Source organism: Oncorhynchus tshawytscha, linkage group LG22, assembly GCF_018296145.1.
Source record: "Oncorhynchus tshawytscha isolate Ot180627B linkage group LG22, Otsh_v2.0, whole genome shotgun sequence".
Classification (NCBI taxonomy): domain Eukaryota; kingdom Metazoa; phylum Chordata; class Actinopteri; order Salmoniformes; family Salmonidae; genus Oncorhynchus; species Oncorhynchus tshawytscha.
In genome coordinates this window covers 12,834,618-12,853,724 of record NC_056450.1, presented here as the reverse complement: position 1 = coordinate 12,853,724, position 19,107 = coordinate 12,834,618, and the positions used below count along the sequence as shown (strand labels likewise).

The 19,107-nt window shown below is 44.4% G+C and overlaps 1 long non-coding RNA gene across 1 annotated transcript; it reads left to right on the top strand.

The window, feature by feature from the left end:
• The first annotated feature begins 6,676 nt into the window (after window positions 1-6,676).
• On the top strand, window positions 6,677-9,606 carry LOC112221826. The gene is made up of 3 exons (XR_002949075.1): window positions 6,677-6,924; window positions 8,571-8,610; window positions 8,694-9,606. It is a non-coding gene; the product is annotated as an uncharacterized LOC112221826 (long non-coding RNA).
• The last annotated feature ends 9,501 nt before the right edge of the window (window positions 9,607-19,107 follow it).

Here is a 19,107-nt window from a genome sequence, read left to right as displayed (position 1 = left end):
TCTTAAACGAAACAGACAACTTTACCGCTGTTAACTAGATTACTATCGATTCATTCTATCGATGATGACATTATTCTGGTGAGCACTACTTAATTTATGCTTCTAGGTTAACAAGTTATGACAGAAGAGAAGCTGCATGTATCAAACTATAGTGGACAAACAAATGGCCAGTAGTAAATTATAGTAAATTCATTATAGTAGGTTAAATCATTTTGGAATTATTGTGGTGGAGCGAACTGCACATCAAATCAATCAAATCAAATATATTTATATAGCCCTTCGTACATCAGTTGATATCTCAAAGTGCTGTACAGAAACCCAGCCTAAAACCCCAAACAGCAAGCAATGCAGGTGTAGAAGCAATTTACATTATGGGGTGTTGTGTGTATAGTTCAGTAATACATGTTTTATTCAAGTTGTAACACAACATGTATCCTACTTTATGAAGTGATTTGCTTGACAACCAGATGAAAACATCATCACACAACAAACATGGTATGTGAAACAGCCTGTGCAGACCACAAAAACAACAGTAAACAGGATAAGATGTTTCATGCCACAGTATCCCATCTTAGATCAGCTTATCCCAAGGACCTTATCCGGGTTCCTCATAACCGGGATATTGTTGTAAACAGGATATGATGTGTATATGCGTCAAATCAAAAACAGAATACTTATCCTGAAGTATTAGTATCCTGAATAATAACGGTATATTGGTGTGCATGTAAACGTGGTCTTTGTAGTTACTCCGCAATACTAATCTAAATGAAAAGAAGAAAGCCTGTACAGAATAAAAAATATTCTAAAAAATGCATCCTGTTTGCAACAAGGCACTTAAGTAAACAATGTGGCAAAGAAATTATATTTTTGTCCTGAATAGAAAGTGTGATATTTGGGGCAAAACCAACACAACATATTACTGAGTACCACTCTTCATATTTTCAAGCATGGTGGTGGCTGCATCATGTTATGGGTATGCTTGTCATCGGCAAGGACAAGGGAGTTTTTTAGGATAAAAATAAACGGAATACAGCTATAAACAAAGGCAAAATCCTAGAGGAAAATCTGGTTCAGTCTGCTTTCCAACAGACATTGGGAGACGAATTCACATTTCAGCAGGACAATAACCTAAAACATAGAATCAAATCTACACTGGAGTTGCTAACCAAGACGACATTGAATATTCCTGAGTGGCCTAGTTGCAGTTTTGACTTAAATCACCTTGAAAATCTATGGAAATACTTGAAAATGTATGTTTAATAACAATGATCAACAATCAACTTGACTGAGCTTGAAGAATTTATGAAAGACTAATGGGCAAATATTGAACTATCCAGGTGTGCAAAGCTCTAAGAGACTTACCCAAAAAGGCTCTTAGCTCGAGACCTCCAGTGCACCTCCACGGCCCAGTGTATCCGATGCCTCGGCCAAGGACAAGGCCTCCTGTATGTCTCCCCAGCCTGGTGAATCCTGTGCCTGCTCCCAGAGCCAGGCCTCCTATGTGTCTCTCCACTCCAGTGATGATCCATGGCAAGAAGCCTCCAGTGATGATCCATGGCACGAAGCCTCCAGTGATGATCCATGGCACGAAGCCTCCAGTGATGATCCATGGCACGATGCCTCCAGTGATGATCCATGGCACGAAGCCTCCAGTGATGATCCATGGCAAGAAGCCTCCAGTGATGATCCATGGCACGAAGCCTCCAGTGATGATCCATGGCACGAAGCCTCCAGAGACGGCCTCCAGTCCGGAGCCTCCAGCGACGTTCTCCAGTCCGGAGCCTCCAGCGACGTTCTCCAGTCCGGAACCCCCAGCGACGGTCTCCAGTCCGGAGCCCCCAGCGAGGATGCCCAGTCCGGAGCCCGCAACGAAGGTCCCCAGTCCGGGGCCCGCAACGAGGGTGCCCAGCCAGGGTCAGCGGCGAGGATCCCCGCACCAGAGGCACCACCAAAGTGGGGGGAGCCAGAGGCGGAGGGGGGTTTACGTCCCGCACCAGGGCCGCCGCCATAAAGCCCATCCAGACCCTCCCCTTTAGAGTCAGGTTTTGCGGGCGGAGTCTGCACCCTCTTTGGGAGGGGGGTACTGTCACGCTCTGGCCATAGAGAGGCTTTTTATTCTCTATTTTGGTTAGGCCAGGGTGTGACTAGGGAGTAGGAAAACATGGAGGATGCGGAGGACGGCTGTGACCTCCTGATCAAGGCTAAGATCCAGCTGGAGGCCAAGGTCAAAGAGATGATGGAGAGGCTGGAGGACGAGGAGGGGATGAATGCCTGCGTGCTCGCCAAGAAACGCAAGCTAGAGGATGAGTGTGCTGAGCTGAAGAAAGACATTGATGACATAGAGATAACCATGACCAAGGTGGGAAGTTGACTTTGTTTAGGGCACATAGCCTTTAGCCTCACGTAGTGTTTATTATTTTGTTCAGCGTCTTTTCAAATAAAGAGAAAATGTACGCTCACCACGCTGCACCTTGGTCTAGTTCTTTCGATGGCCGTGACAAAGTGTGTAAAACAGTATGTAAACATTATTTAAGTGACCAATGTTCAATGTCTATGTACATAGGGCAGCAGTCTCTAAGGTGCAGAGTAGAGTACCGGGTGGTGGCCAGCTAGTAACAGTGACTAAGTTCAGGGCAGGGTACTGGACGGAGGCCAGTTAGTGGTAACTATTTAACAGTCTGCTGGCCTTGAGATACAGTAGGAGTTGTTTATCGGTCTCTCTTCACAGCTTTGATGCAACTCTACTGTCTCCGCCTTCTAGATGGTAGCAGGGTAAACAGGCCATGGCTTGGGTGGCTGAGGTCCTTGACGATCTTATGGTTTTCCTCATTCATTGGGCTGATCGTATCACCCTCTGGAGAGCCCTGCGTTTACCGTGAAACAGCCTGACAGGATGCTCTCTGGTACATCTGTAGAAGTTCATGAGAGTCTTAGGGGCCAAGACTAATTTCTTCAGCCTCTTGCCTCGCTGTTTCACCTTCTTCACCACACTGTCTGTGTGGGTGGACCATTTCAGATTGTCAGTGATGTGCACTCTGAGGAACTTGAAGCTTTTCATCCTCTCTACTGCGGCCCCGTTGACGTGGATGGGGGCGTGTTCTCTCTGCTGCTCCTGAAGTCCACGATCAGCTCCTTGGTTTTGTTTACGTTGAGAGAGAGGTTATTGTCCTGGCACAACCACCAGGGCCCTCACCTCCTCCTTGTAGGCTGCCTTGTCGTTGTTGGTAATCAGGCCTACCACTGTTGTGTCGTCTGCAAACTTGATGATTGATATGGAGATGTGAATGGTCATACAGTCATGGGTGAACAGGGAGTACAGGAGGGGGCAGAGCACGCACCCTTGTGGGGCCCTGTTGAGGATCAGAGTAGCGAAGGTGTTGTTGCCACCTGGGGTCGACCCGTCAGGATGTCCAGGACCGAGTTACACAGGGTGGCGTTCAGACCCGGGGTCCCGAGCTTAGTGATGAACTTGGTGTTGAAGGCTGAGCTGTCGTCGATGAACATCATTCTTACATTGGTATTCCTTTTGTCCCGATGAGATGGGGAGTGTGCAGTGCTATGGCGATTGCGTCATCCGTCAATCTGTTGGGGCGGTATGCAAATTGTAGTGGGCCTAGGGTGTTGGGTAAGGTGGAGGTGATATGATCCTAAACTAGCCTCTCAAAGCATTTTATGATGACAGAAGTGAGTGCTATGGGGTGATAGTCATTTAGTTCAGTTACCTTCACTTTCTTGGGTATAGGAGCAATGGTGGACGTCTTGAAGCATTAAGGGACAACAGACTGGGATAGGGAGAGATTGAATATCTCCAGCCAGCTGGTCTGCACATGCTCTGAGGACGCGGCTAGGGATGCCGTTTTGGTCGGCAGCCTTGCGAGGGTTAACACGCTTAAATGTCTAACTCACGTCTGTCACAAAGAAGGAGAGCTAACAGTCCTCATGAGCGGCGGTGGCCTGCGTCGGCGGCACTGTGTTTACCTCGAAGAGGGCGAAGAAGGTGTTTAGCTTGACCAGGAGCAAGGCATTGGTGCCCACGATGTGGCTGCTTTTCCCTTTATAATCCTTGATTCTCTGGAGTCCCTGCCATACGTCTCATTAGTACCGTTAGTGGTCATTTTTGCAAGGATATACCAGTAGTGGAGCATGCTCTGGAAAGCTTGATCCAAAGATCTAGGCAGAGACTATTTAAGGTACAGTAAATCTTTAATACAAGCAGCTGTAGGGGAGAGATCTGTCTCTCTGATCACAGATCAGGGAAGGACTCGGTGGGGAGATGGTTGGATGTCCCTCGTATAGAGGGAGGTGATAATACAATCATATCGGTTACACAACAGTTATTTTATACAAGCAACAGTTCCAGAACCCAATGGCCTTGTGTTAGGGTGCAACAGTCTATGAAATACAGTTCGTCACAGTTCACCACAGCACAGAGTATAAACCTTGAGAAGTTACAACAGCTCACCCCAAATTCCGCCACCACAATGCCTTTCCAAACCTGAGAGGGTTAATGAAATGGAGAGATACGCTGTAGCTGGCTCACATTCACATAATTTGACCCCTGTGACAGGGCTGGAATGTCCCACTGTACATCATACACATACTGTGTATGGTTAAAACACACAGGCACACCTCACACATAAATACATATACACACACACACATGCACACTTACACACACTCAACAATATCCAACAGAAACACAGCTGTGACATAGTAAGATATCCGCCAAACTAAACGCAGCATGGCAGATTTTCTCAAGAGATATCCACCCCCCCCAATGGTGAGGATGAGATCCATTAAAAGGGTGAGAGCGACATAAAGAAGCTAGTCTGGGTCCCCAGTGACTGGTCTGAGCACATGAGGGACGGGCCAGACACATCCACCCCAACCCCAGCCAAACACTGTCCTATCCTGTCAACTCTCTCTCTCTCTCTCTCACACACACATACACGGGGGTGCAACATTAATCTGTTAATGTGTTTAATGTGAAACTATCTATTTGACCTAGACCGTTTGTCTGTATGTATTGATATGTTGGCTATGTGTGCCTTTTGTTTAAAAAAAAAACATCAATGTATGTAGTTCTGTCTTTGAGCTGTTGTTTATTACTGTTCTGTATTATGTAATGTTTCATGTTTTGTTTCATGTTTTGTGTGGAGTAGCTGCTGTTATTGCAACAGCTAATGGGGATCCTAATAAAATACCAAACACCAAAATAGTGGCTGTTGGTTTTATTCGTAAAACAGAGAGAGATTTTACACAAGGAGCCCTCTCTCCACATACCACTGGAGGCCACGGTGAGGGGCGGGATAACTGGACAAACAGTTCGGTTTCGGAAAGGGTAGTAGTTGGTATTCACTAACATTGGACCTTCTGATCTTTCTACCATTTTTCCCGCCTTCACATAGGAGACAGACTGAACTGCCCTGGTTTTGGCAACCTCCAACTCTTTCACCATATTTGGACATTACAAGGATGTTGCCTCATGCTCTCCACCACAGTTACATCACTTTATTAATTTGCCACTCTCTTCTGTTACTTTACTCAGCGCTTTCTCCGCCACTGTGGATGTTTTAACTGGGTTCACAAAGTGGGGCGTACATAATCCCAGAAAACGTACTCCTTCCAGATACGATGGGGAATTATAAACAGTAGCCATTTTCTTTCTCAGATAAGATGACAATGAGCTATGTAGCATAAATATCCGGTGCAATGTTTGTTGTACACTGTCCCTGTCAAGTTAAAAGACATGTAATTGTATTGTTTGCATTAGACATCACATCCAAGTGACGAGTGTTGGGTTGCATAAGTGATACAAACATATGTTTCACACAAAGCAGAAGTCCTCTGATGTGAATGAAAATCTATGAGGAAGCTCCCTGTTAAAGCACATCTGTTGTGAGGAACAAGAAATCATCTGGAAAACATTGTCTCTTTCTCTCCACTGTGATTCAATGTTACACTCAACCAAGTTGATTTCCTTTGGCCCTCAAGTCAAACACTGGTCCATGATACACTGTCTGAGGCGCCACACATTCATTTATCTCCACATTTCATTTCTGCCTAATTGTTGTAATGTAGCCTAATATTGACATGAATTTTTCTGAAGTATTTTCTTAGACACTAATCAAGTAAAACTGTGAAAGACTGCGTCAGCGCATTAGTATAGGCCAAAAGCCACGAAAGATATGGCAACACAACGAGAGAGAACAGCACTGTTCACTGTTCCACAAGCAATAGAATGTCCTTCAAACCAGGATTTCTATCCTTGGGAGAGTACGCCCCCTTCTGTACTAATGGCCGCTCTACCTTTTTGTAAGGGTTTCAATAGGTTATTATTGAAAGGGAAAACTGAAAGAAACGAGTTAATTTCATTAGCATAATGACACATTGTAATTATTATTTAATCAGAGGTGTAGTTTATGGACAGGTAGAACTATTGTTTTATTGGGCAGTAGGCCTAGGCCTATGATAGGCTACTACTCTAATTGCGCTTCACCATCATCGTACAAATAAATCAAAAACATCGTGTACAGTACAGACTGGTAAAATGGCTACATTTTAACGTGTGACAGTTCCAAACGTATTTAAACATGCGTCAAAAGCATGTGATTCCAGACGACGCGCCATTACGTTTTTGTACAGCAGCCAATCCAAAAGCAGGGGTGTGTGAGAGGGCGTGGTTTGAATGGGGCGCTCTGGAAAATTCGATGGATTAACTAGTTTTAAAAGGAAACGTCTTGAAATAAAGGATCCAGGGACCAATGCCAGGATCATGTATTGTTGTCCAGAATGTCTACAGGACTTGCTATATGTGCGACATAGGTGAGTCCTTTCTGGCCAAGAGGGATGAAGCATGGATCATCATCACACACCACCATGGCTGCAGCCTACTGTCATTGTCAACGTCCCAGGTTATCACAGGTGACATTTTAAAAAATGTTTACATGTAGATAATCAGGAAATAATTGCTCACATTTGTATTGCGCACTCCAAAATGTCTGGGTAACTCTTCTATAGTCTTCAAGCAGTTCCTGTTTCTAATATTTTATTCATGTTCATAGACGAGTCAGTCTTGACGTGTAGGCTATGGGGTTATGAAACAGTTGTTACGAAATATTTTTACAGTACGAATAAGCTGCTGCGTACAAATGTATGATCGCATAGTAAAAATGTGCGTTTTTACAAGGGAATAGTTAAATAAACTAATTGAAGACAGGATGGTGGGGAGGGTACCGTAACAGTAAAAAAAAAGGATGCTGCGAGAGAAGGGATAAGGGCTTGGCGCCTTGGAGAATGTTGCGTAGTTCTATTTACCTGCATGGTCCGTATTTCTTTGAGCATCTTATGATGCTGCTTCTCAATGCTGAGTGGCATAGCAAGTTGCGTTATATTTTGGATTGAGGTCAATTTACACCGTTTATATTATAAGGAATGTATACTATATAAAGAGATCTGCAGAACTTCAAAACAGATGTAGATATTAATAATGTCATCCAGTAAATGGCCTAAAATACGTCATTCTGTTTTCTTTGACTCTGCTAATGTTTACCAAAGTAGGCCTTTTGATAAATGACATGTTCATTGAAAGTACGTGAGATGCGCACTTATTATTTCTGATGTAAACAACAACACAAACATTACTCTTCTTGGACGATGGGTGTCGCTGTTCTGCAGCTTAGATTAACATACATAATCATTATTTTTTTCAATACTGAACGTGGACAATGGACGGTATCGACTCATCATCAAATGTATCTGATTTTTCCACTTTAAATTATTTTACCTTTACATGGAAATCGCTTGACTAGTGAAACATTTACAGCAGTATTTCAATTGGAGTTCAATAAAATCAGTGATATTCCTTTTCCCCCCAGATCAGGGTTTCCCAAACATGGTCTTGGGGCCTTCCAGGGGTGCATGTTTTGGTTTTTGCACAGCTGATTCAAATGATCAAAGCTTGATGATGAGTTGATTATTTGAATCAGCTGTGTAGGGCTAGGGCAAAATCCAAAATGCAGGCCTCAGGGCTGAGTTTGGGAAACCCTGGTCCAGAGGTCAGGTTTATGAGGCTGGCTGGCACATCCATCTGCTGTGTGTGCGGGTGTGTGTGCGCACGCTCACATGTGTGGGAAATAATGACGACGGCTCTCGTGACATCAAGGCCTCAAACCCTCAAGAGTAAAATGTGACGTCAGTGGATGCCAGCCCACACAATGTTGATCTTATTATCTCCGCTATACAGAGATCTTTTTTAATGGTGTGCAGATGTGGGCGGATTAAATCAATTACCTTTATTAAAGTCAGGATCTGAGTCAGGATTCAATGGATTAAAATAACGGCTGTGGTGATCATGCTATCAAAACACATATATGGATACAAAGGGGGTCGAAAAGGTAACAAGCGTAGCACCAAGTATCATCGCTATGTAGGCATGGGCTAGATCATCAATCTACTCCTGTATGTACACGTGTATAGAGCTGCATAGGCCATATCCTGATATGAAGTGTTGAATACAGTTTCATTGCGTACATATTCATCCACATACCATTACATTTCTTATCTTTCAGTAGACCAAAGGTGACATGGCGTGGGCAGTCCAAATGATAGGTAAGTGTACACACAACATGATAATAATAAATACCAGTTTTCTGAGTGTGCCAACTGCTGAGCCATATGATGTTATATTTCAGGGATGGATGGCGAAGGCTGTTTCCCATACAGCAACTACAACAGCAGCCATCCAGACCAGGGCACGTACCTTCCCTGAGAGGGAGATTAGGGTTTAGGAAGTGGAGCAGGCCTTTGAGATGACATGGCTAAAATGAACCCCGTGCCTAGTGAATGCGTGGTATAAATAGCTGACAGGAAGATCTCCAGGTTGCATGCATCATTAGTGACTGCACGTCACTATAAACACTGTCAACAAACATTGCCCGGCCATTGTAAACATGACACAGATTGGGATTTTTCTTGATATGATGACTAGTAGTGGTGTACTAGTCAACTATGTCATGCTTACTGGGCTTTCGATGTACACAAAGATTTACAGTAAAGGCAACAATATGAAGCATATTTGATAGGATTAGTCTTATTGATATTTTTGAAACAGTATTTATGTCTACTGAAGTGTTGATCTTGGTATAGTATCTTTTAGCACATGTATCAGGGGCGGATCCTGGCTTTAACCCAGTCCACTGGTAAACCCTCACACCATGAGCCTACTGCTTCTGTTCCACATGTCTTATGTTGTGCTGGGTTGTTTAGTCTGGGGATCTACTGACTGAGAGGAGACCAGATCGCCACCTCTCTCGTCAATACTCCTGCATGTACCATGTCTCCTCAGAGAACACACGCTTTAATCAGACAGATCCCTTACATCTCCTTGCTGCTGGCAGAGAGAGAAGCAGTGCGGAGATAAACGCGGATTATTTTACCGATAAGACTCCTTCCCTTCCCACCATGGTAAGATGAACCCAAGGAGTGAATGCTGATGTGAACGCTTTCCCTCTCTTTCTCTCTATCTGAACCTGAAATGGGTCAATGCAACATACTGTCCTTACAATATGTAATTGACTGTATCGTTAAACTGTTCCTAAAGCTGTTCCCTTGACATCCATTTTATTATCACGTTATTACGGTATCGTCTTCATCCAAGTCAAAAAGTTGCCTATTCAATGCTCAGTCCAGTTGTGTCGGATGGGGTCAAACGGGAAAGAAATCAAGTTACTTTACACTTAGTGGTCTCTAAAACAAACGCTTCCTTTACAGCCCAGATAACAAAAGTTAGTTTCTAGTCCGTGAGAGCTGTAGACAGACATGTTGTGGTAAGCCTTGTGGTGCGTAGCTAAACCTAACTACGGTTCTCCAGCCCTGCCTATGTCTGCTGGTTAGGGCTTCTCATTGTAATTCTCCAGCCATAGCTAACACCAGACACTTCCCACAATAACAGAAAGTGCGATCGTCACCACAGGTGAAATTGGACAATGATTACAGGACTTTCTTTAAAACGGTACACGTTGAACATCACATTTCCCAGGTCCTCGGTTGTCTTCTGCTGCACCAATTGTTCCCGTGATGGCATTAGGTCTGTTTTTGAATATTGATGTTGTAATATCTTGGATGGTTCCTTGTCCCCCCCACTCCTAAAAACGAGATGCTCCTGTACTTAAGAGGCTTTATGTACCTCTCTGTTTTTTTTGTTGCTTGATGTGCCTTTAAAACAAGTGGCTAGTCAGGTGACCAAGGAGAGGAGGCTCGTCTCTGTCAGCTTAGCTCTCAGCTGAGAGAGAGAGAGAGAGAGACCCAAATTGAAAGGGGACACGGGGGAAAATGGGGACACGGGACACAGGATCCGTTACAGTCAGAGAGAAATGGGTGGATAGAGTGGGAGGTGGCAACAAGGTCTCTTTAACTGCAGCCCCAGCTAGCTGTGCTCAGCTGTCTGCTTGGCAGCCAGCAGTGTGCTGCTGGGTCGAGTTCTTCAAGAAGCTGCTGCCTGCGTTGGTGCCTGTAGCCACAATAGTAGCAGCCGAGAAAGCCCTGAAAATGAGTGCTGCGTCACACCGATCGAGGAAGAGAAATAGAGAGTGATCGTAAACCGTTGTGGCGTTCTGTTTGTGTGTGTGGTCTGTTGGCGCATATCTGTGTCCGTGCAAAACTAGCTGTCGGGAAGAGCAATTCTGCTGTTGCAACAAGATGAAAATAGAGTGTGCGTGTGTGTCTGAGGGAGGCAGGGAGAGAGGGCTGAAGAGAGGGGGGAAGAGAGGGAGGGACTGGGGGGGGGGGAGTCAGAGAGCGAGAGATTTTGGATTAGTTGCTACGTCACTTTTTCACGTCGAGGGGGGAAACAGAAGCTAAGATAATAGAAGCCCGCAGTCATCCAGTTTTCTACCTGAGAGTTGGACGCAATGGTTACGGCGAGAACCCCTGCCTCCTCAGCCTCATCCGTAGTGCTTGTTACCAGCTTCTCCCTCAGCCACTACATCTGTGTAGTAGTTAGGCAGGGATCGTCAGAGAAGACTTCCAACATGGATGCTGAAGATGTGACAGTTAGTTTGTGTAGGTGTTTGGTGTTTTGATGGCATTGTGAGGTCGGAGTAGGGGGTGGGAAGGGGTGAGGCGCAGGGGTTATCGAAAGAACGTTCTGGAAGGTTCGTAATGTCAAGACGACGCACGTTGGGGAGCATGTTCAGAGAATTATCGAGGTAATCGAATATTGCTATTATATGATTACATATATACCAATACATGATTACATAAATTATTACGTAGATATAGATATGTGTGATGTGTTGTCTGCCCTTATACAAAACCACATAGTAACCGGTATGGAGGTAATCTGCAGTCATTTTCTTCCATAGTACCTCCTATAAGGTGCGAACCAGGCGATACAGTTTGTTTGTATTGCTATTCAGCATATTTGTGTGTTTTTACCTTCAACTTGTTGTGATTAACTCTTCATAGGGTCGAAGGCAGGAAGGAGGATGAGTGAACCGGGATCGAGTAAACCCGGAATCAAGTAAACCTGGGCTTATTTTGTTATTAGGGAATCCAACAGGAGACCTATTTGGAGCCTTTATTTTGTGGCAGACCAGTATTTTCTTGTGATTTGTTTTCAGTCTATAGGGCCACTGGCTGGGATTTAGTGGAAACCCTCCCTGAGGCATTTGTTTCTGCGTAGTTAGTGGAGACCGAAACAGAGGTGGTGACGCAGTCCTCCACTGAGCTGTACCTCTATGACAGCATGGCTGGACTTGTGTTTTTCTCTCCCCCATGTAGCTCTCCCTCTTGTTCTTTCTCTCTCTCTCTCTCTCTCTCTCTCTCTCTCCCTCTTGTTCTCTCTATCTCTGGGAGGGAGGGAGAGCAGCAAATAGGGTCTAAATGTCATGGCTCGAGTTCAGAGAGAGAGAGAAAGCGAGGGAGAGAAAGAGGGAGGGAGACGGAGACAGTGAGAAGGAGAAATGTTTTACCTTGCTCTCTTGGTAACTCTGCACTGGCAGCTCTCCAGTTCACATTGACTAGACTTCCTGAAGCTGCTGCATCACAGGCCCCAGTGCCAGAGCTGGCCTCCCATTGGGTGGGAGGAGCTCCCTAGACACTGCTGGTAGCACAATGCTATTGGACGGGCACAAGGGAGCAGGTGGAGGACAGCTTCTGATTGATGGAGAAGTAGTGTTATTGTGTATGGAGTTTTCTTTTCTTTTTTTGAAAGATGTTGTATAAGTTCTATAGGGGTTCTAATGAAATGTGTACAGGTACAGTATATGGTTTTGTTTTTACATTATTGTTTCTTTTCGACGGCACATGTGGCTGTATTGTTTGTTCTCTTCTGAAAGGAGTGGAAACATTATGTGCACTGTAGGTACACACATGAGTGTGTATCTGTTTGCTAGTTTCCAGTAATGTCTTGTGTAATCTGTTCTCACAGTCTGATTGGTTTGTGTTCTGTGTTGCTGACATTGATCAGCTCCTGTCTGTTTCCTGTGACACTGGGGGGCCAACCACAGTCAACTTCCTGCTCTGTCCAGCTTCCCCTTCCCTTCCCAGATGAGCCAGCTTCTCAGTCTCTTAATAGTGTTTGGTTTGGTTGCTGTAGTACGGTTACGGTCCCTGAGACCGAGGGTTCTCTGAGCTGGCATTCTGTGATGTCACAAACCTGCCACATTGGCCATTTCTAAATTGATGGAAGAACAACTGTTTGCCAAGGGTCTGCATTGCAGCTGCTGCTGCTGCAGTTGGCACCACTCTTTCGCTCTCAGGAACACTCAAGCGTGCACACACACTCGGTTTTTACGAAACGAAGGCAATACACACGCTCAAACACACACACTGAGTCTGTCTTACGCAGACGGCCCTCATCTCGGAGGTTGAGGGTGCTACATCCTGGTGGCACCCCATGGGGAATCATTTCTGATGAATGAGGATGCAACAGGAGAGGGTTAGCCTGCCAGTGTGTGATGGGGGCACACACAGAAAGTAATTAGAAGGGCACAAGGAGGACACCCATACTTGTGTGTGTCCCCAGCACACGCTGGTGTGTGTGTGTGTGTGTGTGTGTGTGTGTGTGTGTGTGTGTGTGTGTGTGTGTGTGTGTGTGTGTGTGTGTGTGTGTGTGTGTGTGTGTGTGTGTGTGTGTGTGTGTGTGTGTGTGTGTGTGTGTGTGTGTGTGTGTGTGTGTGTGTGTGTGTGTGTGTGTGTGTGTGTGTGTGCGCGCGTGCGTGCGTGCATGTGTGGCACTTTCTTTTCACATTAATAGGTAACGTGATGCTTCTTTTTTAATAGATATCTATTATCACTTAGTCATGGTAGAATGATTTGATCCTGAATGGGTTAATAGTCACTTCAGGGTGTAATATAATATTACTCCTACGCATGTGTTCAAACCCCCTGTAATGGGCTGTTTGGATCGGGTCTACACAGATTAAGACCACCTTAGTGAGAAAATAATAACATTGGTTTAGGCTTCAGGATATATTCTGTACATCTGGCTTATACACCCCCCTGTACATCAAGGCAGGCCAGTGCTGTCTGTGTTGTTTTGGACTGCACATGGAAAGGCTCCTGTCCCTTTAACTCTTTTATGAACATTACACAACAGGTCCAGGGAACACAGGCAACAAACAACCCCCCAAAAAAATCTGCCTGCCAGGGTAGGGTTGAGCCAGGGAGGAACCAGACACCCTGACCTGTCACGGTGGCCAATGAAAATAAACACTGAGTTCCCTTGACTCACTTGACTCTCCAGTCTGTCTATAGGTCAGGTTGATAAGAGCTCTAGGGTGCCAGGGTCTTTGCTCTTCCTCTCATTGTGGAAATCAAAGTAAATATGCATATTTGAAATAGAAAGAAAATAAACAGTTAGGGAATATTTTGGCAGGAGCCTTACATCCCTGACCCTCTTTTAATCAGATAAAGTACAAGGAGTGTTTGTGGGCATTGTCGAAGAGAGGGAAAATAAAAACAGATTAAGATGGGGGGTAGGACGGAGGAGGGATGATGGAGCTGAGAGAATAGAACAGAGAGAGTTAGACGTTGAATTACATAGAGGGTTGAAGGGGATTTTGGGAGAGAGGTTAGGCAGTTTTGTATTTCGCCGAGCTAATCATTTGGCACCACTGTAAGTCAGTGAGTTGGGCCACTGCCTAATACCACACCCTTACATTGTGCCTGCGTCATGGTTCTCTCCCTGACCGAATCTACCTGAACACTTCCTCAGTGTTCTCCATAATGGCAGTAGTAAGAGAGCTGTGAGTGTGAATACCACACCACTGTGAGGAAAGGCGAGGGGACCGAAGTCAAACGTCCAGCCAGTATCTGTCTCTGTCTTCAGGGCTGCAGGTAAAACTGTAGATTTAAAATATATATATATGTTGACTTGGCATGTGTTGTGGAGTGTTGCTCCGCTCCAAGCATGACTGCTTTGTTTGGATCAAGTTTCAGGTTTGCTAGGAGGGAGTATGTGTGGTGTTCTCGCAATGGTTTTACATGTCTCTCTTTCTATCTGTTAGTGATGGGAGAAAGAAATCGACACAGTTTCATATCGGAATATTGTTTTTGACCATACTGTATTCCGTATCGTTTTGACAATATCGCAATATTATTTTTGCGCTAGTTGGCTGTACCTGCACCAAAACTCCAGTATTTTTCCTTCTTCACTTGTTCTCCATCTTCTTTTTAAATAGGAGCAAATTCGTTATCAGCACTTTTATTTCCATGATCAAAAAATGTGTTTTCTTGTGGCTCTCTCTTGTCCCTCTGCAGCAGACATATGGTGAGCAATATGAACAATGTTTGGAACATCAAATCACAATAAAATCACAGTATCGAATCGCAATACGTATAGAATTAGTAGGTGTGCCCAAACCTTTGACTGTTATTATATATAGTATATATATATATATATATATAATGCTCAAAAAAATAAAGGGAACACAAAAATAACACATTCTAGATCTGAATGAATGAAATATTCTTATTAAATATTTTTTCTTTACATAGTTGAATGTGCTGACAACAAAATCACACAAAAATTATCAATGGAAATCAAATTTATCAACCCATGGAGGTCTGGATTTGGAGTCACACTCAAAATTAAGGTGGAAAACCACACTACAGGCTGATCCAACTTTGATGTAATGTCCTTAAAACAAGTCAAAATGAGGCTCAGTAGTGTGTGTGGCCTCCACGTGCCTGTATGACCTCCCTACAACGCCTGGGTATGCTCCTGATGAGGTGGCGGATGGTCTCCTGAGGGATCTCCTCCCAGATCCGCCAACTCCTGGACAGTCTGTGGTGCAATGTGGCGTTGGTGGATGGAGTGAGACATGATGTCCCAGATGTGCTCAATTGGATTCAGGTCTGGGGAACGGGCGGTCCATAGCATCAATGCCTTCTTCTTGCAGGAACTGCTGACACACTCCAGCCACATGAGGTCTAGCATTGTCTTGGATTAGGAGGAACCCAGGGCCAACCGCACCAGCATATGGTCTCACAAGGGGTCTGAGGATCTCATCTCGGTACCTAATGGCAGTCAGGCTACCTCCAAAGAAATGCCACCCCACACCATGACTGACCCACCGCCAAACCGGTCATGCTGGAGGATGTTGCAGGCAGAAGAACGTTCTCCACGGCGTCTCCAGACTCTGTCAGGTGAAGAGCACAGGGCGCCAGTGGCGAATTTGCCAATCTTGGTGTTCTCTGGCAAATGCCAAACGTCCTGCACGGTGTTGGGCTGTAAGCACAACCCCCATCTGTGGACGTCGGGCCCTCATACCACCCTCATGGAGTCTGTTTCTGGCCGTATGAGCAGACACATGCACATTTGTGGCCTGCTGGACGTCATTTTGCAGGGCTCTGGCAGTGCTCCTCCTTGCACAAAGGCGGAGGTAGCGGTCCTGCTGCTGGGTTGTTGCCCTCCTACGGCCTCCTCCACGTCTCCTGATGTCCACGTCGCCACTTGTGTGGGTTGTAGACTCCGTCTCATGCTACCACTAGACTGAAAGCACCGCCAGCATTCATAAGTGACCAAAACATCAGCCAGGGAGCATAGGAACTGAGAAGTGGTCTGTGGTCCCCACCTACAGAACCACTCCTTTATTGGGGGTGTCTTGCTAATTGCCTATAATTTCCACCTGTTGTCTATTCCATTTGCATAACAGCATGTGGAATTTATTGTCAATCAGTGTTGCTTCCTAAGTGGACAGTTTGATTCACAGAAGTGTGATTGACTTGGAGTTACATTGTGTTGTTTAAGTGTTCCCTTTATTTTTTTGAGCAGTGTATTATACAGTGTTTTTCTTTATTTTTACTGTTTTCTACATTGTAGAATAATAGTGAAGACATCCAACCTATGAAATAACACATATGGAATCATGTAGTAACCAAAAAAGTGTTAAACGAATCCAAATACATTTTATATTTGAGATTCTTCAAAGTAGCCACCCTTTGCCTTGATGACAGCTTTGCACACTCTCTCAACATTCTTCACCTGGAATTTGGCATTATCTCAACCAGCTTCACCTGGAATGCTTTTCCGACAGTCTTGAAGGAGTTCTCACATATGCTGAACACTGCTTTTCCTTCCCAAACCATCTCATTTGGGTTGAGGTCAGGTGATTGTGGAGGCCAGGTCATCTGATGCAGCGCTCCATCACTCTCCTTGGTCAAATAACCCTTACACAGCCTGGAGGTGTGTTGGGTCATTGTCCTGTTGAAAAACAAATGATAGTCCCACTAAGCGCAAACCAGATGGGATGGCATATCGCTGCAGAATGCTGTGGTGGCCATGCTGGTTAAGTGTGCCTTGAATTCTAAATAAATCACAGTGTCACCAGCAAAGCACCCCCACAGCATCACACCTCCTCCTCCATGCTTCACGGTGGGAACCACACATGCGGAGATCATTTGTTCACCTACTTTGCGTCTCACAAAGACACGGCGGTTGGTACCAAAAATCTCAAATTTAGGCTCATCAGACCAAAGGACAGATTTCCACCCATCTAATGTCCATTGCTCGTGTTTCTTGGCCCAAGCAAGTCTCTTCTTCTTATTGGTGTCCTTTAGTAATGTTTTTTTGCAGCAATTTGACCATGAAGGCCTGATTCACGCAGTCTCCTCTGAACAGTTGAGATGCAATTTCTGAGGCTGGTAACTCTAATGAACTTATCCTCTGTGGCAGAGGTAACTCTGGGTCTTCCTTTCCTGTGGCGGTCCTCGTGAGAGCCAGTTTCATCATCGCGCTTGATGGTTTTTGTGATTGCACTGGAAGAAACTTTAAATGTTCTTGAAATTTTCCAGATTGACTGACCTTCATGTTTTTAAAAGTAATGATGGACTGTCGTTTCTCTTTGCTTATTTGAGCTGTTCTTGCCATAATATGGACTTGGTCTTTTACCAAATAGGGCAATCTTCTGTATACCACCCCTACCATTTCACAACAAAACTGATGGGCTCAAACGCATTAAGAAGGAAAGAAATTCCACAAATTAACTTTTAACAAGGCACACCTGTTAATTGAAATGCATTCCAGGTGACTACCTCATTAAGCTGGTTGAGAAAATGCCAAGAGTATGCAAAGCTGTCATCAAGGCAAAGGGTGGCTACTTTGAAGAACCTCACAAATGAAATGAATTGTGATTTGTTTAACACTTTTCTGGTTTCATAGTTTTGATAGTTTTGATGTTTTCACTATTATTCTGCAATGTATAAAATACTCAAAGTAAAGAAAATCCCTGAAATGAGTAGGTGTGCAAACTTTTGACTGGCACTGTTTATACATATTATGGCCAAAAGTATGTGGACATGCCTTCAGCTTTTATCCCATCCCATTTCCAGTGGGTCAGAAGTTTACATACACTCAATTAGTATTTGGTAGAATTGCCTTTTAATTGTTTAACTTGGGTCAAACGTTTTAGGTAGCCTTCCACAAGCTTCCCACAATAATTTGGGTGAATTTTGGCCAATTTCTCCTGACAGAGCTGGTGTAACTGAGTCAGGTTTGTAGGCCTCCTTCTCGCACACGCTTTTTCAGTTCTGCCCACAAATTTTATATAGGATTGAGGTCAGGGCTTTGTGATGGCCACTCCAATACCTTGACTTTGTTGTCCTTAAGCCAGTTTGCCTTCTTTCCTTCTTCATGATGTCATGTATTTTGGGAAGTGCACCAGTCCTTCCTGCAGCAAAGCACCACCACAACTTTCTGCCACCCCTGTGCTTCACAATTGGGATGGTGTTCTTCGGCTTGCAAGCCGCCCCTATTTTTCCTCCAAACATAACGATGGTCATTATGGCCAAACAGTTCTATTTTTGTTTCATCAGACCAGAGGACATTTCTCCCAAAAGTACGATCTTTGTCCCCATGTGCAGTTGCAAACCGTAGTCTGGCTTTTTTATGGCGGTTTTGAAGCAGTGGCTTCTTCCTTGCTGAGCGGCCTTTTAGGTTATTATTATTTTAGGCTCAAAGAGATTACAAATTGGAAGGACAGGTTGGAATTCACGGATATTTGGAGCCTTCAAAAACCTGGATATCCAGCTAGTCATATATATTTTTTATGTTTTATTTTTTAATTTTCTATGGTACCAAAAGTGAAAGTATGGATTGAGGATCGAATGCGATCAGACCATCAGTTTATAGCCCTCCATGTAATTATAACAGACTTTCCACGAGGGTGGGGATATTGGAAATTTAACCAGGGTTTATTGACTGACACTACTTTCTTTACAAAAACTAGGGAATTCAGAACAGGCTTTTTTCTTGCACAAAATCTCACCAAAGAAGGATTTGAATGAGGAGGTAAAATACTGTATGTTCTCTGGTCAAGTTCCTCCAAGCTCACTTGGCGATAAGTTTTGTGATATCCTTCTCCCAAAACATCATGTTAAACTATCTGTGACACAAAAAATGATTGTGAAGGCCTAATTACACATGGCAAACTATGGTTGGCGTTGATTCCTTTCCATTCCAATATAGATATGTCAAACTTTATGAACTACTGAAAGATCCATTACTATCATGTTTGAATTACTCATATAAATGGCAATCTGTCATACACACAAAAATACAGACAGATCTTTCTTCTACTGAAGCAGAAGCTAGGGGGCAATACA